The following is a 26,361-nucleotide window of genomic DNA, read 5'->3' as shown; positions in this document are numbered from 1 at the left end:
AGCTTGTCAGGAAGATTCTTCGTTGTCTACCAAGGTCATGGGAAGCCAAGGTGACGGCAATCCAAGAGGCTAAGGATTTAAACAAGCTGCCACTCGAGGAGCTACTTGGATCCCTCATGACGCATGAGCTAACAATGAAACAACACAATGAAGAAGAGTCGTCTCACAAGAAAAAGGTAATAGCACTAAAATCTGTGTCTACTAACAAAGAATTGTCTTGCAGCAGTAGCAGTGAAGAGGAAGATAATGAGAGAGATGATGATGAGGCTCTTCTTGTAAGAAAATTCAGAAGATTCATCAACCGGAAGAAGTTCTCACATCAAAGGAGAGGCCCCTCAAGTTCCTATTACAAGGATAAAGGTAAGAAAAGGGAGAATGAGGGGATCGGATGTTATGAGTGTAAGAAGCCGGGGCACTTCAGAGCTGAGTGTCCTTTGCTGAAGAAGGAGAGCAAGTACAAGAAAAAGAAAGTCCTTGTCTCCACCCTATCGGACTCCGACACATCATCATCATCATCGGATGAGGAACAAGAAGAAAAGGCCAACCTTTGTTTTATGGCTAACGACAATGAGGTAACATCCAGAACACATTTAGATTTTACTTTCGATGAATTATATGATGCCTTCAATGAATTAATGGACGAGTACAAGACAATAAACCTTAAAAACAAAGAATTAAAACTAACTAACCAAACTCACCTCCGTAAGTATGATACATTAGTTAAGGATAAAGATGTTTTTATTAAAGAAAATTCAGAACTTAAGACAAGTAACCAAATCTTAATTCAAAAGACTACCTTAACTAAAGATAACGAAAGGCTGAACAAAGAAATATTAGAACTTAAAAACAATAAACATATCTTAAAAGAGAGTCTCACAAAAGACCTAAATGATCTAAAAACAGAAAAACAAAAATTGACACTAGAACTTGAAAAGTACAAGCCTTTTGTAGAAAAATTTACATATAGCTCAGAAAAATTAGAGATGATACTTAATAGTCAACGAGCTGTATTCAATAGATCTGGTTTAGGGTATAAACCTAAAAATAAGCAAAAACTCCTTAGTAATTTCTTTGTTAAAGCAGGGAAAAGTAAAACTAAGAAAATAACATGCTTTTGCTGTGGGACATTAGGACATAAAGCAAATGTGTGTGATTATAGACAAGGAAAAACTAAAAGAAAAAATAAAAGGGTTTGGGTTCTAAAAGGAACCAACATTACTAACCATTAAGGATCCAAGAAAACTTGGGTACCTAAAATTGTATGATTTGCTTGTGTAGGAGTGTCTTGCAGCCAAGGTCCACAAAAATTGTTGGTACTTGGATAGTGGCTGCTCAAGGCACATGACGGGTGACAAGGATCAATTCTTCACCCTTGAAGCTAAGAAGAGAGGTGCTGTGACTTTTGGAGACAATAACCAAGGTCACATCATTGGTATAGGTAAAGTACAAATTACCCCTTCAACCTTTATTGATAATGTTCGATATGTTGATGGTCTTAAGCATAATCTACTTAGCATTAATCAATTGTGTGATAGAGGTTTTGATGTTTTGTTCAAACCATCCCTATGCATCATAACCAACTCAAATGACAATAGTTTAGTTTTTAAAGGAATAAGACATGGAAATGTGTATGTAGTAGACCTTGAGGATCTTGCCAAACATAACCCATGTTTAGTTGTTAATGAAACTAAGGATAATGATGCTAGTTGGTTATGGCACCGTAAGTTAGGTTATGCAAGCATGGACACAATATCAAAACTAGTTAAAAGAGATTCCGTGATAGGTTTGCCAAAACTAAAGTTTGAAAAGAATAAAATATGTGAAGCTTGTCAATATGGCAAACAATCAAGGAACTCCTTTAAATCCATAAATTGTGTCTCTACCTCTAGACCTCTAGAACTACTACACATGGATCTATTCGGACCAACTAGAACCACAAGTCTAGGTGGAAATAAATATGGTCTAGTTATTGTAGATGATTTTTCTAGATATACTTGGGTCATGTTCTTAGCTCATAAAGATCAAGCATTTTCAGTTTTTAAGAAATTTCATAAGAAAGTAACAAATGCTAGAGATACTTCAGTCATAGCTATTAGAAGTGACCATGGAACCGAATTTGAAAATTATTTATTTGATGAGTTTTGTAGTAAAAAGGGGATAACTCATAATTTTTCTGCACCGAGGACACCACAACAAAATGGAGTTGTAGAAAGGAAAAATAGAACTCTAGAGGAAATGGCTAGAACCATGTTATCTGAAAGTAACCTCCCTAAGTACTTTTGGAGAGAAGCCATTAATACCTCGTGTCATATATTAAATAGAGTTTTATTGAGACCCATTATAAAGAAAACACCTTATGAACTTTGGAAAAACAGAAAACCAAAAGTAAACTATTTTCATGTCTTTGGAAGTAGGTGTTTTGTTCATAATAATGGGAAAGATAATCTAGGAAAATTTGACTCTAAATCTGATGAGGGTATATTTTTGGGGTACTCTACAACTAGTAAAGCCTATAGAGTTTTTAATAAAAGAACCCTAGTTATAGAAGAATCTATACATGTTGTTTTTGATGATTCTAGTGATATCTCTTCTAGCAAGAGAGTTGATCTTGATGATGATGCTGAAATTCTTGAAGAAAAGATTGATGAGATGACATTACAAGATGATGAACAAAAATTAATTGGAAATGCATCATCAAGCCAAGAGGCTATTGTGGATCATGGGATGACTAAGGCTTGGAGATATGCTCACGGGCATCCTAAAAAATTAATTTTAGATGATCCATCTCAACCTGTTAGGACTAGAGCATCTCTTAGGAACTTAAATAATCATCTAGCTTTTGTCTCACATTTTGAACCCAAACACATAGAAGAAGCTGAAAAAGATGTAAATTGGATAAATGCAATGCAAGAAGAATTAAACCAATTTACTAGAAACAAGATATGGAACCTAGTTGAACGACCCTCTGAATATTCAATTATAGGTACCAAATGGATATATAAAAATAAACTTGATGAAAATGGAATTGTAATTAGGAATAAGGCTAGACTAGTAGCAAAGGGCTATAATCAAGAAGAAGGTATAGATTTTGATGAAACCTTTGCTCCTGTAGCTAGACTTGAGGCAATTAGATTATCACTAGCATTTGCATGCTCTAAGAATTTCAAATTATTTCAAATGGATGTAAAAAATGCATTTTTAAATGGGTATATTAATGAGGAGGTGTATGTAGAATAACCTCCTGATTTTGAAAATCATCAATACCCTAATTATGTGTATAAACTAAACAAAGCACTTTATGGTTTGAAACAAGCACCTAGAGCATGGTATGAAAGACTCAGCAAATTTCTACTAGAACATGAGTTCTCTAGGGGAAATGTAGATACAACACTGTTCCTAAAGAAGAAAAACAAAGATATGTTAGTAGTGCAGATTTATGTTGATGATATTATTTTCGGTGCTACTAACAATCGCCTCTGCGAAGAATTTGCTGACTTGATGCAGAGTGAGTTTGAAATGAGCATGATGGGAGAGCTGAACTATTTCCTCGGGCTTCAAATCAAACAATCTGAAGAAGGGATCTTCATCAATCAAGCTAAATACATCAAGGAGATGCTTAAGAAGTTTGATATGGAGGGAAACAAGTCAATCGGCACACCCATGAGCTCATCATGCAAATTAGACCAAGATGAATCAGGTAAATCTGTAGATCAAAAGATGTATAGAGGTATGATAGGATCTTTATTGTATCTCACTGCAAGTAGACCTGATATCATGTTTAGTGTATGCATGTGTGCTAGATATCAGTCTAATCCTAAGGAATCTCATCTAATTGCAGTCAAAAGAATCTTTAAATACCTAATAGGAACAAAAAATTTAGGTTTATGGTATTCTAAAGAATCTAGCCTGAACTTAATAGGATACACAGATTCAGACTTTGCTGGTTGTAAACTTGATAGAAAAAGCACCAGCGGGTCGTGTCAATTCTTAGGAGAAAATTTAATCTCATGGTTTAGCAAGAAACAAAACTCGGTTGCATTATCTACTGCTGAAGCTGAATATGTTGCAGCCGGGAGTTGTTGTGCTCAAATCATGTGGATCAAACAACAATTGGAAGATTATGGAATTAAACAAGATAAAATTCCCATTAATTGTGATAACACAAGTGCTATTAACTTAACTAAGAATCCAATTCAGCACTCAAGAACCAAACACATTGAAATAAGACATCACTTCATAAGAGATCATGTACTGAATGGTGATGTTACACTTCAATTTATTTGCACTGATAATCAACTAGCTGACATCTTCACAAAACCCTTGAGTGAAGAGAGGTTTAGTGTGCTTAGGAGAGGATTAGGAGTGATTGATCCATCATAGTGATGTTCTCTTCTAGTTCATTGATTTTGATGATTAGATTGTGTTAAATATAGAGTTTCTCATCTATGATCATCAAATCAGATCATAACTTAGTGATTGTCCCTTGTTTGGTACGAAAATAGCATGATTTTTAGGTGCGTGCCAGAGTTCGAGTCGACTCGGATATGTTTCAGAGTCGGCTCATGACGGGGAGTCGACTCGCACATAGACGGGAGTCGACTCGAGGTCGATGGCAGCATAAGGGGAGTCGACTCGCACATAGACGGGGGAAGGTTGGGATGGGGTTCTGATCTCTTTCTTTCTGTGGGCAAAGGGCATCTTTCGGGTCGACTCAAGGTCGATGACAGCATTAGGAGAGTTGACTCGCGCATATTTTAGAGTCGACTCGAGGTCGAGTCGACTCGCGACTTACTGGAGTCGACTCGCAGTCGGGATCCGAGGTTTTAACCCTAATCCAAACGTTTAATCAACACTTCTATTCACCGCCTCCACTGTTCACAAACCCTAGAGCCGTCTCTGACATCGTCTCCGACCTTCGTTAGGGTTTTTCCGTCGACCTTCTTCCGTCCATTAGGTTCATTCCCCATCCCTAGGTCAAGAATGCCCCGTAAGATGGTTGTCCCAAGCCGGAAGAGGCCCCAACCCGCGAGCGGCGCCGAGCGACGGTCCAAGGCTCGGAATGATCCCGTGAGGCCACAACCTCCGGTTCGTTCCCCGCCGAGGCCGGTTCCCTCGCGACCGTGCGCCGGGAAGGCGGTCTCCACCGGGAGATATGTCAACTTCGACTATCTCTCCCGGGAAGGCTTCACTATAGGAGATAGGTTGAGGGCCCAAGGACTAGAGTTCTTTTGCTCACTAGATCTTCCCACTTACCCAGAGCTAGTCAGGGAGTTCTATGGGACTGTGTCTAGGGGCAATGGTGGAATACAGGGAACCGTAGTGGGTGTCCCTCTATTCATTTCTGAGGATTTTATAGCACAAATCCTACATCTTCCCCAAGTAGGGGTATTTCCTACACACCCGGACGATAGGACTGAGGCCCTTATGGCCATATTAGGGAGTCCACCCCAGTCCCCACTAGATGAGGTGTCCGCTGTTGAGATGCAGCTCCTCCTGAATATTATATCCAGGACCCTATTTCCTAAAACCGGCCGTTTTGACTTTGTGTCCGAGAGGGACCTAGCCCTCATGTATTACATTCCCCAAGACACCCCTATTAACTTTCCCGAGATGATCTACAAATACCTATGTGAGCCCCTAGACAAACCTAGGCTCACCCTTCCATATGGGATGCTATACACTTTGATTTTTAGGGAGTCTGAGATCCCCATTCCTAAGGGGGAACCCTCTCGCGCACTGCGATACACAGATCGCATGGGTGAGGGAACCCTTCACAGGATGGGTTTTGATAAGGTAGAGGGAGTCTGGGTCAGGAAATCCTCTTCCACACCTACTACTAGATGCTCCCCCAGTCCTGATCCTGATTCTGACTTTCCCACCTATCCCTCCACCTCAGCACCATCCACCTCAGCCGGACCCTCCTCTTCAGCACCACCCACTCAGCCGACAGAGGTCCGGATCTCTCCTGAGCAGCTCCGGGAGTTGCGGCAGGAGATTGTACGGGATCTTCGGGACGACCTACTGAGGGAGCTCCGAGGTCCAGCCACTGCCCCCTCTTCTGCATTAGTTCCCTCCTTATCAGCCGTGACCGAGATGACGGCTCATCTGAGGGAGGAGATCTTCAATGTCAGAAGCCTTATACAAGCCCAATTCTCCAACATGAGCGATGTCACAAGCAACACACGGAAGATGCGAGATGACATCCGACATGACATGGGCACTAAGAGTCAGGGGGCCGAGCGACTGGCGAATGTGTTGATCGCCAAGTTGGACAAACTCCAGGAGACTCTGACTGAGCTTTCCTCGATCCACAGTAGGGCCACCTCGGCGATCATCACGCAGCTAGGGAACGTCACAGACGGGGTCAGTCTACTCATGGAACAATCAAGACTGGGCAAGGGAGCCACATCCTCCTCGAAGAAACCCCAGCCTGCTTTTTCATTTTTGACATGTACTTACTGCTTTACTCTTTGTATTCATAAGTGTACCTACATATACATCAATACAATGAGTAGACAATTTTCTTCAAAAATGTGCAAATTTCATCTCTAATTGCTTGTGTGATGTGATTTCTTCCTTTTTGATATGATGACAAAAAGGGGGAGAAATATATTAATAGACATGTAAAGGGAATCAATGAAAATCAATAAAAAGAAAACTTTTAAAACACACAATAATTTGTTCTTAGTGGATTCGATACCTCGAGGCTCATTATCTCTCTGTTGGGGCTTCTAATAGAGTAATCTCCAGAATCTATTCAAGGGATATTCGGAGATTAGTTGAATCATACTCAAGAACAAATTGGCAGATTTTCCCTCTAAAAATCAAAAATTTAAGTTCAAAAGCTTTCATAGACTAAAAGAAATTTCAGAGAATCAAAACAAAGTTGAATGCATGTGTTGAGGGGGAGAATCTGAATCTTTAAGGCAGCAAAATCATTAAATATATATAAGCCAAACAATTGATTGCATGACATGAAGGCTTATATAATTCCAAATGAAAGGAGGAGCTTTAACTTCAAAATTTATTGTTTCACACCTTTCAAGTTTGGATAAATTAAATAACCAGACACTTGAATTCATTTTAAATTTTTATTATAAATCTCCTTGTTTGTTGAGCAATTCACTTTACATATACTCAATGTTTTGTCATCATCAAAAAGGGGGAGATTGTGGAGTGATTGATTATAACCCTATTTGATTTTGATGAGCTCAAAGCATTTGAGTATATCTTATGTTTACTAATGAATTCAATCTAGTGTTTCAGTGAAATTCTCTTAAATTTATGGTTAAGTGTCTCTAGATTTGGTTCAAGACATTTTGGATAAGTTAAGAAGTCAATATGAACCAAAGTCTGAGACTCGAGTCGACTCCGGGATATTACGAGTCGACTCCAAGCGTATCAGAAGCACTGGCACAGGCTCGAGTCGACTCCGGAACATTACGAGTCGACTCCGACTGAGAACAGACAGACGAACAGAAAGACCCAACTCAAAATCTGTCAGCGAGTCGACTCCTGAAGAGCGCGAGTCGACTCCGATGCTTGCCGAGTCGACTCCAGAATAGTATGAGTCGACTCCAGGGAGGTACAGACAGAAAGACAGAGAAGTTATTTTGGACCCTGAGAGCCGAGCCGACTCCTGAGGAACGCGAGTCGACTCCGATGGTTGGCAGGTTGACTCCAAAGAAAGCGAGAGTTGACTCTCAGTGTAATACAAGGCAAAAGTCAGAGAGCAACTTTCGGACACTGAGAGCCGAGTCGACTCCCGCAAAGCCCGAGTCGACTCTGAGACAGCGCGACCCCAAAAAGACAGAAGACAGTATTTTCGTCTCTGAGAGGCGAGTCGACTCCAAGACAGTTCGAGTCGACTCTAAGGCAGCGCTACCCCAAAAAGACAGAAGACTGTTTTTCGGATACTGAGAGCCGAGTCGACTCCGAAACAGTCCGAGTCGACTCCAAGACTGCACGAGCCAAAAGACAGAAGATCGGAAGTTCGGACTCTGAGCGCCGAGTCGACTCCCAGAATTTCCGAGTCGACTCGAGTGAGCAAAGTTGAAGAATACCTCTATGGATTCCTTGGAATGAGTCGACTCCAAAAGTGCCAGGTCAGCTCCAGACTTTGGGGAGTCGACTCCGGGTTAAGTCGAGTCGTTTCGACTCCGGAAGATTACGAGTCGACTCCAAGTGTTTCAGAAGTTCTGGCACATACTCGAGTCGACTCCGGTACACTATGAGTCGACTCCGACTGTGAACCGACAGAAGAACAGAAAGTTGATTTTCAGACCCTGTCAGCGAGTCGACTCCAGAAGGTTTTGAGTCGACTCCAATGGTTTCCGAGTCGACTCCCGATGTTTCCGAGTTGACTCCTAAGGGTAACAGAAGAAAGACAGAACGATGTATTTCAGACCCTGCAACCGAGTCGACTCTAGAAGGTTACGAGTCGACTCCGAAGTTTGGTGAGTCGACTCCTAGTTACGTCCGAGTCGACTCTCAGAGGAAAGTAAGACTAAAAGTCGGGGCTTCCCAGCCGCTACTAAGATGCGTTTTGCAGGACGTAAAGAATGACAATTCGTTGACTAGGGTGCGGGCTTTGCCCGCATCTTTGCCAATTGTTCCTTCTGTAGACTGAACGAGGACAGCGGTAAGGGAAAGTGAAGTCCAGTATGTAGACACAATCCTACTTACTGTTAAAGCATACGATTTGTTTGCCTTGCTTGAACCAACTTCGGGCTCTGAGAACCGAGTCGACTCCAAGACGATCCGAGTCGACTCCGAGGCAGTTCAACTCCAAAGATAGAGGATCAATTTTCGGGCTCTGAAAGCCGAGTCGACTCCAAGACGATCCGAGTCGACTCCGAGGCAGTTCAACTCCAAAGACAGAAGATCAGTTTTTGGGCTCTGAGAGCCGAGTCGACTCCAAGATGATCTGAGTCGACTCGAGAAAGAATTGCAGAAAAATAGATCTCTGGAACCCTGAGAACGAGACGTCTCCAGAGGGCCGAGTCATCTCCGGATATTGGCGAGTCGACTCCAGGTTTGGCCGAGTCGACTCCAGAACGAGACAGCACTTTAATTCAAATCCTGACCAGTGGGCGAGTCGTCTCCAGTAAAGCATGAGTCGACTCCAGCAACAGCCGAGTCGACTCCAAATCGAGCGAGTCGACTCCGACCCCAACGGATACATTGTCAGAAGTTGCAGATTGTACAGAACGGCCACAAATTGGTGTCTAACGGCTAGTTTTCAATGAGGACTGCTTAAATAGTCAGAATGAACAGTAGTAGACACCAAGAGAGCTATTCCATTCAAACAAAAAGGAATTTCCACCTACCAAAGGCTCTCAAGAGTAAATACAAGAGAAAGAAGAAAGAAGTGCATTGAACTCCATCCAACAAACTCTTTCCTTCGCATTCAAGGCTCTCCTTCTGACATCAAATCATTAGCGCATTCAAAGAGGAGACTCAGAGTTCGAGAAGCCCCTTCTTCCTTTTTCAAAATCTGTTTGAGGGCTTCTAACTCTTCTCTTTTCATATTGTTTAATATTTGCTTATTAAGAAGCTTTTCTTGTAACTTTTTCCAAACTGTTTTTTCACTTGATTCAATCGGGGGATTGAATCAAGGGTTGTAAGGTTTGTTGGTGAGCCGAAGTTAAAACCAACGGTGTAAGGGTTCGATTGTGATCCCGAAAAAACAATCGGATGGTTCTAGTCGGTGAGCCTGTGAAAACCGACCGAGTTTGTTGTGATCTCGTGAAAACAACAAGTTGGGTTGTGAACTTGTAAAATAACCAACTGTAATCCTAGGGATTATAGTGAACTCCCAAGTGAAGCTTGGGGAGTGGACGTAGGAGCAAGGGTTAGCTCCGAGCCACTATAAAACTTCTTGTGTTTGTAATTGGTTCATTGTCTCTTCCATCTTTTCCACTCACTACAACTAGTAATCTAATTAATCTGCCTGCAATAATCTTAATTAGTTACTCATTAAGTTTTAATTTGTAATTATTACTTAAAACCCAATTCACCCTCCCTGTTGGGTTGTCTTCTTAGGCAACAAGTGGTATCAGAGCAGGAGCTCTTATATTAAAAGAGTAAAAGATCAAAATAACAACCCCTTTTGGATCTTCTCTTAGTGAGGGGCAATCCACCAATAGGCCTTCATTCTTCAATGGAACCAACTACACCTATTGGAAGGCTAGGATGAGGATATTTATCCAAGCCCAAGACTATGATGTTTGGAGCATCATAGTTAATGGACCATATATTCCTTCTATCTATGTAGATAACATTACTATACCCAAGCTTGAAAAAGATTGGGATGACAATGATAAAAGGAAGGTACAACTAAATGCCAAAGCAATGAATGTACTCTATTGTACCTTAGACCATAATGAATTCAATAGAATCTCTACTTGCAACTCTGCAAAAGAGATATGGGACAGACTTGAGGTAACCCACGAGGGCACAAATCAAGTAAAGGAGTCTAAAATAAACATGCTAGTTCATAAGTATGAACTATTTAAAATGGATTCAAATGAAACTATCACTTGCATGTTTACTAGATTTACTGATATTGTCAATGGTCTAAAAAGCCTTGGCAAAAGTTATGCTAACAATGACCTTGTCAGAAAAATTCTTCGATCTTTGCCAAGGTCATGGAAAGCCAAGGTAACGGCAATCCAAGAAGCCAAGGACTTGAACAAATTGCCACTCGAGGAGCTTCTTGGATCCCTGATGACGCATGAGCTCACGATGAAACAACACAGCGAAGAAGAATCCTCTCATAAGAAAAAGGTAATAGCCCTCAAATCTACTTCTTCTAACAAAGATCCATCTTGCAGTAGCAGCAGTGAAGAAGAAGACAATGAGGGAGATGATGAAGAGGCTCTTCTCGTGCGAAAGTTCAGAAGATTCATCAACCGGAAGAAGTCCTTTCATCAGAAGAGAGGTCCCTCAAGTTCCTACAACAAGGATAAAGGTAAGGAAAGGAAAAATGAGAGAATCGGATGCTATGAATGCAAGAAGCTGGGACATTTCAGAGTTGACTATCCCTTGCTGAAGAAGGGCAGCAAATACAAGAAAAAGAAAGTCCTCGTCTCCACTTTGACAGACTCCGATTCATCATCATCATCATCGGATGAGGAACAAGGGGAAAAAGCTAATTTTTGCTTCATGGCAAATGATAATGAGGTAACATCTGAAACTCAGTTAGAGTTTACTTTTGATGAATTGTATGATGCCTTCAATGAACTAATGGATGAGTATAAATCCTTAACTCTTAAAAACAAAGATTTGAGGGTGACTAATAAATCGTATAGTCATAAAAATGATAGTCTAATTAAGAAAAAGGACTTCATTATTAAAGAAAACTTAGAACTTAAAATAAGTAATAATCTATTAACTCAAAAGAACTATACCTTAATTAAAGACAAAGAAAGGTTAACTAAAGAGATTTCAGAATATAAAAACAGTAATCAAACTATAAAAGATAATCTTACAAAAGACTTAAGCTTACTAAAAACAGAAAAACTGAACTTAACAAAAGAACTTGACAAATACAAACCTATTGTAGAAAAGTTTACTACGTATAGTTCAGAAAAATTGGAGATAATTCTTAATAGTCAAAGAGCTGTGTTTAATAGAGCTGGTTTAGGGTATAAGCCTAAGAATAAGCAAAAGTTTCTTAAAAACTTTTTTGTAAAAACTGGGAAAAGTAAAACTAAAAATATAACCTGTTTTTGCTGTGAAAAAGTAGGACATAAAGTTAATGTGTGTGATCATAGAAAGACAAAAGATAAGAGAAACATTAAAAAGATTTGGGTTCCAAAAAGAACCAACATTACTAACCATGAAGGACCCAAGAAAACTTGGGTACCTAAAATTGTATGATTTCCTTGTGTAGGAATGTCTTGCAGCCAAGGTCGACAAAAACTGTTGGTACTTGGATAGTGGCTGCTCAAGATACATGACGGATGACAAGGAGCAATTCTTCACCCTAGAGCCTAAAAAGGGAGGTGCTGTGACATTTGGAGACAATAACCAAGGTCACATCATTGGTATAGGTAAAGTACAAATCACCTCTTCAACCTTCGTTGATAATGTACGATTTGTAAATGGTCTTAAGCATAATTTACTTAGCGTTAGTCAATTATATGATAGAGGTTTTGATGTTTTGTTTAAGCCATCTTTATGCATCATAACCAACTCAATTGACAATGGCTTAGTATTTAAAGGAATTAGACGTGGTAATGTCTATGTAGTAGATCTTGAAGATCTTGCTAAAAACAGTCCTTGCTAGTAGCTAGTGATACTAAGGTTGATGATGCAAGTTGGTTATGGCACCGTAAATTAGGTCATGCAAGTATGGATACAATATCTAAATTAGTTAAAAGAGATTCTGTAATTGGTTTGCCAAAACTAAAATTTGAGAAAAATAAAATTTGTGATGCATGTCAATATGACAAACAATCTAGGAGCTCTTTTAAATCCATAAATTGTGTCACTACTACTACACCCCTTGAACTACTACACATGGATCTATTTGGACCAACTAGAACCACAAGTTTTGGTGGAAACAAATATGGTCTTATTATTGTAGATGATTTTTCTAGATATACATGGGTCATGTTTTTAGCTCATAAAGATGAAGCATTTTCTGTATTTAAGAAATTTCATAAGGAAGTAACTAACGCAAGAAATGCTTCAGTTATAGCTATTAGGAGTGATCATGAAACAGAATTTGAAAATCATCTATTTGATGAATTCTGTAGTAAAAAGGGGATAAATCATAATTTCTCTGCACCTAGGACACCACAACAAAATGGAGTTGTGGAAAGAAAGAATAGAACCCTAGAGGAAATGGCTGGAACCATGTTGTGTGAAAGTAACCTCCCTAAGTATTTTTGGGGAGAAGCCATTAACACATCATGTCATATATTAAATAGAGTTTTATTGAGACCAATTATAAAAAAAACACCTTATGAACTTTGGAGAGATAGAAAGCCCAAAGTAAACTATTTTCATATTTTTGGGTGTAGGTGTTTCATTCATAATAATGAAAAAGATAACTGAGGTAAATTTGATTATAAATCTGATGAAGGTATCTTTTTGGGATATTCTACATCAAATAAAGCTTATAGAGTCTTTAACAAAAGAACCCTTGTTATTGAAGAGTCTATACATGTTGTTTTTGATGATACTAATGATATCTCTTCTAGCAAGAGAGTAGCTCTTGATGATGATGCAGAAATACTTGAGAAAAAGATAGATGATATGACATTACAAGAGAATGAACCGAAGCAAATTGGAGAAACTTCAACCAGCCAAGAGGCAATTGATGATCATGGGCTTACAAAGGCTTGTAGGTATGCATACGGTCACCCTAAAGAATTAATATTAGATGATCCATCACAACCTATTAGAACTAGAGCTTCTCTTAGGAACTTAAATAATCACCTAGCGTTTGTTTCACACTTAGAACCTAAAAATATTGGAGAAGCTGAAAATGATGTAAATTGGATAAATGCTATGCAAGAAAAACTAAACCAATTTACTAGGAACAACGTATGGAACTTTGTTGAATGACCCACTGAATACTCAATAATAGGAACTAAATGGATATACAAAAATAAACTTGATGAAAATGGAGTTGTGATTAGGAACAAGGCTAGACTAGTAGCAAAGGGCTATAATCAAGAAGAAGCTATAGACTTTGATGAGACTTTTGCTCCTGTAGCTAGACTAGAAGCAATTAGATTGTTACTAGCATTTGCATGCTCTAAAGACTTCAAACTATTTCAAATGGATGTAAAAAATATCTTTTTGAATGGGTATATTAATGAGGAGGTGTATGTAGAACAACCTCCTGGTTTTGAAAATCATCAATATCCCAATCATGTTTATAAACTAAACAAAGCACTTTATGGTCTAAAACAAGCTCCTAGAGCATGGTATGAAAGACTTAGCAAATTTCTATTAGACCATGAATTCTCTAGAGGGAATGTTGATACAATACTGTTTTTAAAGAAGAAAAATAAAGATATGTTAGTAGTACAGATTTATGTAGATGATATCATTTTCGGTGCTACTAACAATCGCCTCTGCGAAGAATTTGCTGACTTAATGCAGAGTGAATTTGAAATGAGCATGATGGGAGAGCTGAACTATTTTCTCGGGCTCCAAATCAAACAATCTAAAGAAGGCATCTTCATCAATCAAGCCAAATACATCAAGGAGATGCTTAAGAAGTTTGATATGGATGGAAACAAGCCAATCAGCACACCCATGAGTTCATCATGCAAACTAGACAAAGATGAATCAGGTAAATCAGTAGATCAAAAGATGTATAGAGGTATGATAGGATCTTTATTATATTTTACAGCAAGTAGACCTGATATCATGTTTAGTGTATGCATGTGTGCTAGATATCAATCTAATCCTAAGGAATCACATTTAATTGCAGTTAAGAGAATTTTTAAATACCTAATAGGAAAAAAAACATAGGTTTATGGTACTCTAAAGAATCAAGCATAAACTTAATAGGGTACACTGATTCAGACTTCGCTGGTTGTAAACTTGATAGAAAAAGCACCAGCGGGTCATATCAATTCTTAGAAGAAAATTTAATCTCTTGGTTTAGCAAGAAACAAAACTCGATTGCTCTATCTACGGCGGAAGCCGAATATGTTGCTGCCGGAAGTTGTTGTGCTCAAATCTTGTGGATTAAACAACAACTTAAAGATTATGGCATTAAACAAGATTAAATTTCCATTAACTGTAATAATACAAGTGCCATTAATCTAACTAAAAATCCAATTCAGCATTCAAGAACTAAACACATTGAGATAAGACATCACTTCATAAGAGATCATGTACTGAATGGTGATGTGACACTTCAATGTGTTTGTACTGATGATCAACTTGCTGACATCTTCACAAAACCCTTGAGTGAAGATCGATTTTGTATACTTAGAAGAGGGTTAGGAGTGATTGATCCATTCTAGTGATACTCTCCTCTAATTCATTGATTTTGATGATTAGCTTATGTTAGACATAGGGTTTCTTATCTATGATCATCAAATCAGTTCTTAAATCTTTGATAGTTCCATTACTCTTTCTTTTGGCACAGAAATAACAAGTTTATTTTGGTTATGTGCCAGAGTTCGAGTCGACTCGAATAGATTTTGGAGTCGGCTCGTGGGCGAGTCGACTCGCGCATATTTAGGAGTCGACTTGAGGTCGAGTCAACTCGCGACTTACCAGAGTCGACTCGAGGTCGGAAATCCGACTTTTAACCCTAAGCGAAATATTTTTTCTTCACTTCTATTTCCAGCCGCCACTGTTCAAAAGCCCTAGAGTCGTCTCCGACCTCTTCTCCGACCCGTCCTAGGTCCTCGCCGTCGAGTTTTCCTCCATTTTTCTTGTTCATCACTCCGTGTTTAGGTCAAAAATGCCTAGAAAAGTCGTTGTCCCAAGCCGGAAGAGACCCTTCTCCGTGAGTGGGGCCGAGCGATGGTCCAAGGCTCGGAATGAACCCACGAGGCCACCACCTCCGGTTCCTTCCCCGCCTAGGCCGGTTCCCTCGCGCTCATGCGCCGGGAAGGTTGTCTCTACCGAGAGGCAAGTCAACTTTGACTTCCTCTCCCGGGAAGGGTTCAACCTAGGGCATCACCTTAGGGCCCAAGGCTTAGAGTTATTTTGTTCTCTTGACCTCCCTACCTATCCAGGGTTAGTTAGGAAATTTTACGGTACTGTCGCACGGGGTAGCGGCGGTATCCAGGGGACAGTAGCGGGTGCCCTAGTTTTCATTTCCGAGGACTTCATTGCTCGAGTCCTCCATCTCTCCAGTGAGGGGATCTTTCCCACACACCCCTCAGATAGGACAGAGGCCCTTACGACCATCTTAGGGAGTCCACCTCAGTCTCCCATAGAGGAGGTGTTCGCAAATCAGCTTTCGGCTGAAATGCGGCTTCTCCTAAGTATCATTTCTAGGACTCTCTTCCCCAAAACTGGTAGGTTTGACTTCATCTCAGAGAGAGACCTAGCTTTGATGTACCACATACGCCAGGACACTCCTATCAACTTCTCTAAACTCATCTACAAGTATCTCTGTGAACCCCTAGACAAACCTAGGTTAAGTCTCCCATATGGAATGCTATTCACTCTTATCTTTAGGGAGTTAGAGGTCCCTATCCCTGAGGGGGAACCCTCTCGCTCACTGCGTTTTACAGATCGCATGGGTGAGGGGACCCTCCATCGGATGGGATTCCACAAGGTCGGAAGAGTCTGGGTAAGGAAACCATCCACATCCACACCATCTGATCCTACCACTCATCACTCCCCTAGCCCTGACCATGACCAGGAGCACTATACAGATCTTCCCACTTTTCCCTCCACTTCTGGTCCTTCATTCCCATCCACTTCAGCCGGACCATCTACAGCTCCACCACCTCAGCAACCTCTCGAAGTCCGGATATCTTCTGAGCAGCTCCAAGAGTTGAGGCAGGAGATAGTAAGGGAACTGAGGGATGATCTGCTGAGGGAGCTACGAGGTCCTCAGACTGCTCCTCCACCGAGATAGTCCCCTCCTTGGCAGTCATGACAGAGATGACTGCACACCTGAAGGAGGAAATATACAATGTATGAAGCCTAGTTCAAGCTCAATACTGGAACATAAGTGACGTCAAGGACGACACAAGGAAGATGCGAGACAATATCAGACATAAGCTAGGCAACCAGAGTCAGGGTGCAGAGCGGCTAGCTAATGCGTTGATCCTCAAGCTTGACACCCTCTAGGAGAGAGTGAACGAGATTTCCTTGACACAGTCTAAAGTCACCTCGGAGATTCTCGAACAACTAGGGAACGTCAATGAGGGGCTAAGCATGGTCATGAAACACACTAGACTGAGTACGGGAGCCACATCCTCCACTACAAAGAAAAAGTAGTGTATTCTTATCTGTTTTTATTATGTACAGTCCCTTGAGGACTTCTTTTAATATGTAATCACACTTGTACTCAAATTTGAATTTAATACAATGAGTAGAAATCTCCTTTCAAAATTGTGCATTCTTGAGTTATAATTCTGTGTCTTTTTGCTATGATGACAAAAAGGGGGAGAAAATATGTAGATTTGAAATGTAAAGGGAATCACTAAAAAGAAAATGCTTAATGCAAAAAGTAATTTGTTCTTAGTGGATTCGATACCTCGAGGCTCATTATCTCTCTGTTGGGGCTCCTCAAGGAGTAATCTTTAGAATCTATTCAAGGGATATTCGGAGATTAGTTGAATCATACTCAAGAACAAATTACCAGATTTTCCTTCTAAAACTAAAAATTTAAGCTCAAAAGCTTCAAGACATTAAAAGGAAATTCAGAGAACCTAAACAAAATTGAATGCATATGTTGAGGGGGAGAATCTGAAATCTTAAGAAAGCAAATTCATTAAACATATAAGCCAAACAATTGATTGCATGATATGAAGGCTTATATAATTCCAAATGAAAAGGGAAGCTTTAATTTCAGGATTTACTGTTTCAAACCTTTCAATTTTGGATAAATTAAATGACTAGACATTTGAATTCATTTCAAAACTCTATTATAAATCTCCTCTTGATTGAGCAATTCACTTTACAAATACTCAATGTTTTGTCATAATCAAAAAGGGGGAGATTGTGGAGTGATTGGTTATACCCCCATTTTATTTGGTTGAGCTCAAAGCATTTGAGTATATCTTATGTTATACTAATGAATTCAATCTAGTATTTCAGGCAAATATTTGTGAATTTATGTTTAAGTATCTCTAGCTTTGGTTCAATATATTTTGGTTAAGTAAGGAACTCAGTTTGAACCAAAGTCTGAAGCTCGAGTCGACTCCGGAAGATTACGAGTCGACTCCAAGTGTTTCAGAATTTCTGGCACATGCTCGAGTCGACTCCGGTACACTACGAGTCGACTCCGACTGAGAACTGACAGAAGAACAGAAAGTTGATTTTCAGACCCTGTCAGCGAGTCGACTCCAGAAGGTTTCGAGTCGACTCCAATGGTTTCTGAGTCGACTCTCGATGTTTCCGAGTCGACTCCTAAGGGTAACAGAAGAAAGACAGAACGATGTATTTCAGACCCTGCAACTGAGTCGACTCCAGAAGGTTATGAGTCGACTCCGAAGTTTGGCGAGTCGACTCCTAGTTACGTCCGAGTCAACTCTCAGAGGAAAACAAGACTAAAAGTCAGAGAACCAACTTCGAGCTCTGAGAGCCGAGTCGACTCCAAGACGATCCGAGTCGACTCCGAGGCAGTTCAACTCCAAAGACAGAGGATCAGTTTTCGGGCTCTGAGAGCCGAGTCGACTCCAAGACGATCCGAGTCGACTCCGAGGCAGTTCAACTCCAAAGACAGAAGATCAGTTTTTGGGCTCTGAGAGCCGAGTCGACTCCAAGATGATCCGAGTCGACTCGAGAAAGAATTGCAGAAAAATAGATCTCTGGAACCCTGAGAACGAGTCATCTCCAGAGAGCCAAGTCATCTCCGGATATTGGCGAGTCGACTCCAGGTTTGGCCGAGTCGACTCCAGAACGGGATAGCACTTTAATTCAAATCCTGACCAGTGGGCGAGTCGTCTCCAGTAAAGCATGAGTCGACTCCAGCAACAGCCGAGTTGACTCCAGATCGAGCGAGTCGACTCCGACCCCAACGGATACATTGTCAGGAGTTGCAGATTGTGCAGAACGGCCACAAATTGGTGTCTAACGGCTAGTTTTCAATGGGGACTGCTTAAATAGTCAGAATGAACAGTAGTAGACACCAAGAGAGCTATTCCATTCAAACAAAAAGGGATTTCCACCTACCAAAGGCTCTCAAGAGTAAATACAAGAGAAAGAAGAAAGAAGTGCATTAAACTCCATCCAACAAACTCTTTCCTTCGCATTCAAGGCTCTCCTTCTGACATCAAATCGTTAGCGCATTCAAAGAGGAGACTCAGAGTTCGAGAAGCCCCTTCTTTCTCTTCCAAAATCTGTTTGAGGGCTTCTAACTCTTCTCTTTTCATATTGTTTAATATTTGCTTATTAAGAAGCTTTCCTTGTAACTTTTCCCAAACATGTAAATATTATTAATATATATATAATTAAATAAATAAAAAAAATTCAATAAATTACTAACATGCAGGTTTGGAGGATTTTGCCCCAATTTTCAATTTACCCATCCGTATCAGGTAACTTCTCCTTTGTCCTATTACTGCTTTAAATTTTCTTTAACATTGAGGACAATATTAGATTTAGGTATGGGGGTGAGAATATTTTTGATTTTTCTACCTAAAATAAAAATAAAAAAAATTTAAAATTGAGAATATTTTTGATTTTTCAAAAAAAAAATTTAAAAAAAAGGGGTCGGGAATTCATATTTTTTTAGCCGTATAAACTAGGAATTGCTTTGACAATAGCTTTGAGTTAAGGAATATGATAGCAGTTCTAGCTTGAGTTTTCGTTCCACCTATCTTCTGCTAATATGATATAAGATGATTTAGCACCTACACATAAGCACATGAATAGTGGGGTATGTAAACTTACAACTAATATGAATACTTATAATCTTTAGGATAATTTAAAGTTATATGTATGATGAACACCCTAATCAAAAAAAAAAAGATAAAATAAAATAAAACGAGTTTATTTTAAGTCTTCTCACTGAGTAACCGGGCCTCTTGCCTGGCAAGCAGCGAGTGTTCGCGTAAAAAGGTGAGGATGGCTGAGATTAAACTCTGAGTGACTAATTTGGCCTTGGAGCCTAGTTGACTTGAGTTATTAAGCATGTTAGGATATTTTTACACCTAGTGCCCTGAGCCATCTGGATCGGAAGTCATTGGCCTAACACTCGCTACATGGGTTAACTAGAAAGCTTAATAAGGCTAGATATTGCACAAGTCATTCTTCTTAGCATTCAAAAAAAAATTAATAAAATGAATAAATAAATAAATAAATTTGGGGTGTTCATTACCATTTAACTCTAGAAAATCTTGAAAATTAGAGTGATCATGTTGGAAGTAAGTGAAAGCCACTCATTTATATGATACTATCTTGCACCTCACTACATTCTTGACTTGTTAGCAGATAGATGGGGAGTAATGAAACTTGAGTTAGAGTCTACTTAAATATGATAGCAATAAGTCTTTATTGTCCTTGCAATTCTAAGTTCATACAATAATACTTGTTCAAATTTTGAGTTAAACATTAGAAATCCCTGACTAATAAAATTTGTGGGTAACTTCACTGCAAACCCTCACAAGACAATACTCGTCCACTAGGGTAACCTAGGGGTTTAACGGCTTGTTGCATGTGCTAAGTGCAATCATAATTCTCTACGAAAGTGAGTATTTATCTTAGTATATTTATATAATAAATAATACTTTTGCACTCTCATTTTATCATTTTCGCACTAAATTACTAGAGACTAGCAATAAGCTAGTTGGGGGGTGTGATAAGATCACAAAAGTGCAATCATCGTATTATCTTAATTAGTATTATAGTTAATCATTAATGATAAAATTAATTAATTAACGTTGTATTTGTGTTTGAGTGCAATTAATCTAGGAAACCCAATAACATTGGATTTGAGCCCAATGCCCGGCAGCCCGAGCTCAACAAATTCTCCACCTGCCATGCATGCATAAAATCCCAGCCGTCCACGTCTCACCCGAACCTGTATTCAATAAAACATCACTAGACCATCAACTGTCCGCATCAGCGTCATCCCCGTGCTAGCTTCTACAAAATGCGTCTCCAACTCTCAGCCCGTATCTGCATCCCGTGACTCGTCCGCACCTGCAGCCGTGGCATCCCTTCCAAATCCTTCATGCCATCATCGCAGCCGTCCATCTTTTCAGCTCCAAGCCGTGATCGTTTCCTCCTCTTCTCCCTCCGCATCCAAGCTCTCCCGTGCCATGAACGCCCCAATCCGGCACCCAAAGAAGGAAATCCATCACATCTTCTTCCGTTCATGCCATCAATCCCGGAATCCCAGCATCCGTTTGCAGCTCCTCCACCTCTGCTTCCGCCCGTGACGCATCCGGATCCAATCCCAGCCATCTGTGAGCCATCGATCAGCTCCCTCCGACTTCATCCGTCCGCGTTCACAGAGCGGATTAGCGCCCAATCTTCTCCACGAATCAAGCATTCCGTGATCCCAGCGCCCCGTATCCATCTTCCACGGCGCCCTCCAAGTCACCCCGTCGATCCCGCGGCCAGCCCCTCTCCACCGCGTTCGTGAATGGCGTCCTCTGCGTTCTCCTCCTTGTCCCAGCAACCGCATTCTTCACGCGGTGAAAATCTTCCATATTCACCGCGCCTCCAAGGACTATAAGAAGGGGGAAAGAAGAAGAAGGGGGAGAAGCTCGGTGGAGGCCAAGGAAACAGGGGTTCTCGGCTCGATTTTTGGAAAAGAAGAAGGGAGGTGGCAGTCGGGAAGGAGGCGGACGAGCAGTGCTCTGTTTTTAATCTAAAAACAGAGCATTACGTTTCTTTTATTTTTTTTTCTTTTTGTTTTAGTTGTTTTTTTTTAAGAGGTTATGTTCTTAATTTGTGTTTAGTGGTTCTATTTTAAGTATCATGTTGTTCTTATTTTTTTATTTTAATTGAGAGCAATGTATTTTTTTTAGTAAGAGTTTTATTTTGAGAGCATGTTATTTTGGGGTGTTTAGTTTTAGTCTAATAGAGAGTTTTATTTATGCTAAAGCTTTAATTTCTATTGTTTTTAATTTCTGTTATTTTTAAGCTTCGTTCTTCAACTTCTGTAATTTTTCTTTTTATGCAATATATTAAATCTTCCTTTATGCAATTTGTGTTCGCTTCAATCTTCTTGTTTTCATCCATTCTAATTTATGCCAAAGCTTTTCTTTGATTAGTTAAATATATAAATGCTTTTTTTAAATACTTGTCTTTTTGTCAATTTCAAAGTAGAAAACATTCTCTGGTAGCCCAGAGAATTATTCAAACATCCTCGAAGTAATATTTTTCTTTTATTATTCAAGAATCGATTTTGAATCTGAGTGAACATTTTAATTTTTATGCAACTCCAATCGCCTCCCTGTGGATCGACCTCTTATGACCACTATTCTTCGAGTAGAACAAGTAAGAGTAAAATTAATTTAAACTTTGTTTGTCGGTTCTAACAACAATCTGTTTAGCATATTTTTAGGTAAACAGGAATCGGACAATACTAACTCTGAATTGGTGAGAAAAATTCTCAGATCTCTACCAAGAGTTTGAGAGGCCAAAATAACCGCAATTCAAGAGGCAAAGGACCTCAACACACTACAGTTGGAAGAGCTTCTAGGATCACTCATGACCCATGAGTTGACCATGAAGCAAAATTTAGAAGAATAGGTCAAGAAAAAGAAAAGCATTGCCCTGAAGTCCACAACTCCGAAACAAGACATTGAATCAGAGGAGTGTGATATAGAGGAAGAATATGACGAAGAAGGAATGGCTATGCTCGTGAGAAAATTCAGAAAATTCATGAGAGGGAAGAAGGAATTTCACAAAAGGAAGCCCTTCCTCAAAAGCAGCTCAAGCAAGAAAAAGGAAAAGGACAAAGAGAAAGAAAAAGAAGTGCCAATTTGCTATGAATGTAACAAACCCAAGCATTTCAAGATAGATTGCCCAAAATTGAAATGGATGGTAAGAAAACTCAAAAAGAAGATTCTCATGGCTGAATGGAGTGAAAGTGAGGAGTCAAGTTCGGAAGAGGAAGATCAGCAAGAGACAGCTCAATTCTGCTACATGGCCAATGAAGATGAGGTAGATTCTAAACTTGAGTGTGATTTTACAATAGAAGAATTACATGATGCATTTTTAGATCTTATGGAAGAGCATAAAAAACTAATTAATAAAAATAAAGTTTTAAAAGATGAAAATCAATCTCTTATGAAAGAAAAGCTGAAACTATCTAATGACTATGAAACATTAATTAAGAAGTTCACTAATGAAACAAAAAATCTAATTACTAAAAATTTTAAACTAAAAAAAAATGCAAAAAAATATAAATCCTTAGTGGACAAGTTTACACTTAGCTCGACTAAATTAAATATGATCCTTAATAGTCAGAAGACTGTATATGATAAAGCAAGATTAGGATATAAAACAAATAGAAAGCAAAAATACTTAAATAATATATTTGTGAAAGCCAAAAATGAAAATACAACTTGTCATTGCTGCAATAAAATAGGACACAAAGCATACGAATGCAATTTTAAAAAATTCAACCATAATAAATTGAGTAAAAAGAGCAAGCTAAAATACAAGAAAATTTGGATTCCAAAAGGAACTTCAAACACTAACCCTAAAGGGCCCAACACAGTTTGGGTACCTAAAGTATATCCTTGATTTTGATTGCATGTGTGTCTTACAGCCAATGACAAGAATAGACGTTGGTATCTAGATAGCGGCTGTTCAAGATATATGACAGGTGACATAGAGCAATTTGTCACCTTGGAATCTGAGTATGGTGGAGTGGTAACCTATGGAGATAATAGAAAAGGACATATCATTGGAAAGGGTAAAATTCGTATCACTCCATCTACTTCTATAGAAAATATTTTATTGGTTAATGGTTTGAAACATAACTTACTTAGCATAAGTCAATTTTGTGATAAAGGTCTTAAAGTTTCATTTGAAGCTTCAGTATGCATAATCACAAATCTTAAAGATAATAGCATAGTACTTATGGGACATAGGCATGGAAATATTTATATGGTAGATCTTGATGACTTAGCCAAGAAAAATGGGTTATGCTTAATCACAAATGAAGAGAAGAAAAATAAAACAAGTTGGCTTTGGCATCGTAGACTAGGACATGCTAGTATGGACTTAATATCAAAACTAGTCAAAAATTAATTGATAAAAGATGTGCCAAAATTAATTTTTGAAAAAGACAAAATTTGTGGACCATGTTAATTAGGAAAGCAAATAAGATCATCTTTCAAATCAAAGAATGTAGTGTCAACCACTAGGCCTTTTGAACTCATTCAAATGGATCTATTTGGACCTACTAGAACTACGAGTCTTAGAGGAAAAAAATATGGACTAGTAATAGTGGATGATTTCTCAAAATATACATGAATTTCGTTTCTTGCACATAAAAATGAAGCATTTTCAGCATTTTTGAAATATTATAAAAATGTTATAACTGAAAAGAATTTCACCTTAATTGCTATTCGAAGTGATCATGAAACTGAATTTGAAAATCAACACTTTGAAGATTTCTGTAATAAAAATGGTATTGCTCATCAATTTTCAGCACTTAGAACCCTCAACAAAATGGGGTAGTTGAAAGAAAAAAATAGAACTTTGGCAAAAATGGCTCGTACTATATTATGTGAGTCAAATCTTCCAAAGTACTTTTGGGCTAAAGCTATAAATACTGCTTGCCATATTTTAAATCGCATTTTAATTCGTCCGATTAGAAAGAAAACTCCCTATAAACTTTAGAAGAATAAAAAACCAACTGCTAAATATTTTAGAGTATTTGGATGTCGATATTTTATTTTAAACAATGGCAAGGAGGATCTAAGCAAATTTGATGCCAAGTCAGATGAGGGTATCTTCTTAGGATACTCTACTTCTAGCAGGGCATACAGAGTCTTCAACAAGAGAACTCTTGTAGTTGAAGAGTCAATAAATGTCATTTTTGATGACTCTGATAGTGAGTCCCCTAGGAGAGAAAGTATTCTTGATGATGATGCAAAAATTATTGAGTTTGAAAAGCTGAATCTTAATGACATGCCAAATCAAGAAAAGAAAGATAAAAAGGAAAAGGAAGATGATCATGTTCCACCACAATCTCAAGACTTGCCAAAGGAATGGAGGTATGCATATGGACATCCCAAAGATTTAATTATTGGTGATCCATCACAAGGGGTAAGAACTCGATCCTCTCTAAGAAATTTGAATGATTATCTTGCTTTTGTTTCACAAATAGAACCTAAAACTTATGAAGAAGCTGAGCATGACATAAATTGGATTAATGCTATGCAAGAAGAATTAAATCAATTTAAAAGGAGTAATGTATGGACATTAACTGAAAGACCAAAGCATAATTCTGTAGTTGGAACAAAATGAGTCTTTAGAAATAAGTTAGATGAAAATGGAGTAGTTACAAGAAATAAAGCTAAACTTGTAGCTAAGGGATACAATCAAGAAGAAGGGATAGATTTTGAAGAAATATTTGCTCTCGTAGCTAGATTAGAAGCTATTAAACTACTTCTAACATTTGCATGCTTTATGGATTTCAAATTATATCAAATGGATGTAAAAAGTACCTTTTTAAATGGTTATATAGAAGAGGAAGTGTATGTAGAGCAACCCTCTGGTTTTGAAAGTCATGAATTTTCTAATCATGTGTTTAGATTACACAAGGCACTGTACGGATTAAAACAAGCACCTAGGACTTGGTATGACTGACTAAGCAAATTTCTGTTAAATAATAATTTTAGTAGAGGAAACGTAGATAAAATACTTTTTCTTAAGAGAAAAGATAAAAATCTGCTAGTGGTACAAATATATGTAGATAACATCATATTCGGTGCCACTAATGATAGTCTTTGTAAAGAGTTTGCTAAATTAATGCAAGAAGAGTTCGAGATGAGTATGATGGAAGAACTTAATTTCTTTCTCGGATTACAAATCAAGCAAACTAAGTGTTGTCCAATTCCTGTTTAACTAAAAATACGCTAAACAGATCGTTGTTAGAACCGACAAACAAAGTTTAATTTAATTTTATGCTTATCTTTTCTACTCGAAGAATAGTGGTTGTAAGAGGTCGATCCATAGGGAGGTGATTGGAGTTGCATAAAAGTTAGAACGTTCACTCGGATTTGAAATTGATTTTTGAATGATAAAAGAAAAACATTGCGTCGGGGATGTTGATAGATTCTCTAGTCTACCGGAGAATGATTTTTAATTGAAATTAACTAGAAGACATGTACTTAGATTCAAAGAGCATTTATATATTTAACTAATCAAAGAAGAGCCTTGGCATAAATTAAAATGGATGAAAATAAGAAGATTGAAGCGAACATAAATTGCATAAAGGAAGATTTAATGTATTGTATAAAAAAAAATTAAAAGATTGCATAAAAAGCAGAAATTAACTTGAACCTAGAACAAGGATTGCATAAAAAAGAAATGATAGATTTGATAAAAATAAAATCGATTACAAATAACAATGGAGATTAGAGGCCTAATACTCCTTCTCTTTTGCAAATAACATAAAAAAAATAAAACAAAAAGCTTCTCCCTCCCCTGATTCTTTTGAACCAGCCGACTCCCCTCTCGAGAGCTCCCCTCCTCCCCTTCTTATAGATCGCCCGAGCCTTGAAG

The sequence above is a fragment of the Phoenix dactylifera genome, chromosome 10, assembly GCF_051530095.1.
Source record: "Phoenix dactylifera cultivar Ajwa chromosome 10, Ajwa_hap1_PhDact_Kaust_v1.1, whole genome shotgun sequence".
NCBI classification, from domain to species: Eukaryota; Viridiplantae; Streptophyta; class Magnoliopsida; order Arecales; family Arecaceae; genus Phoenix; species Phoenix dactylifera.
The sequence above is the reverse complement of the archived record's forward strand: the minus strand, read 5'-3'. Positions refer to the sequence as shown.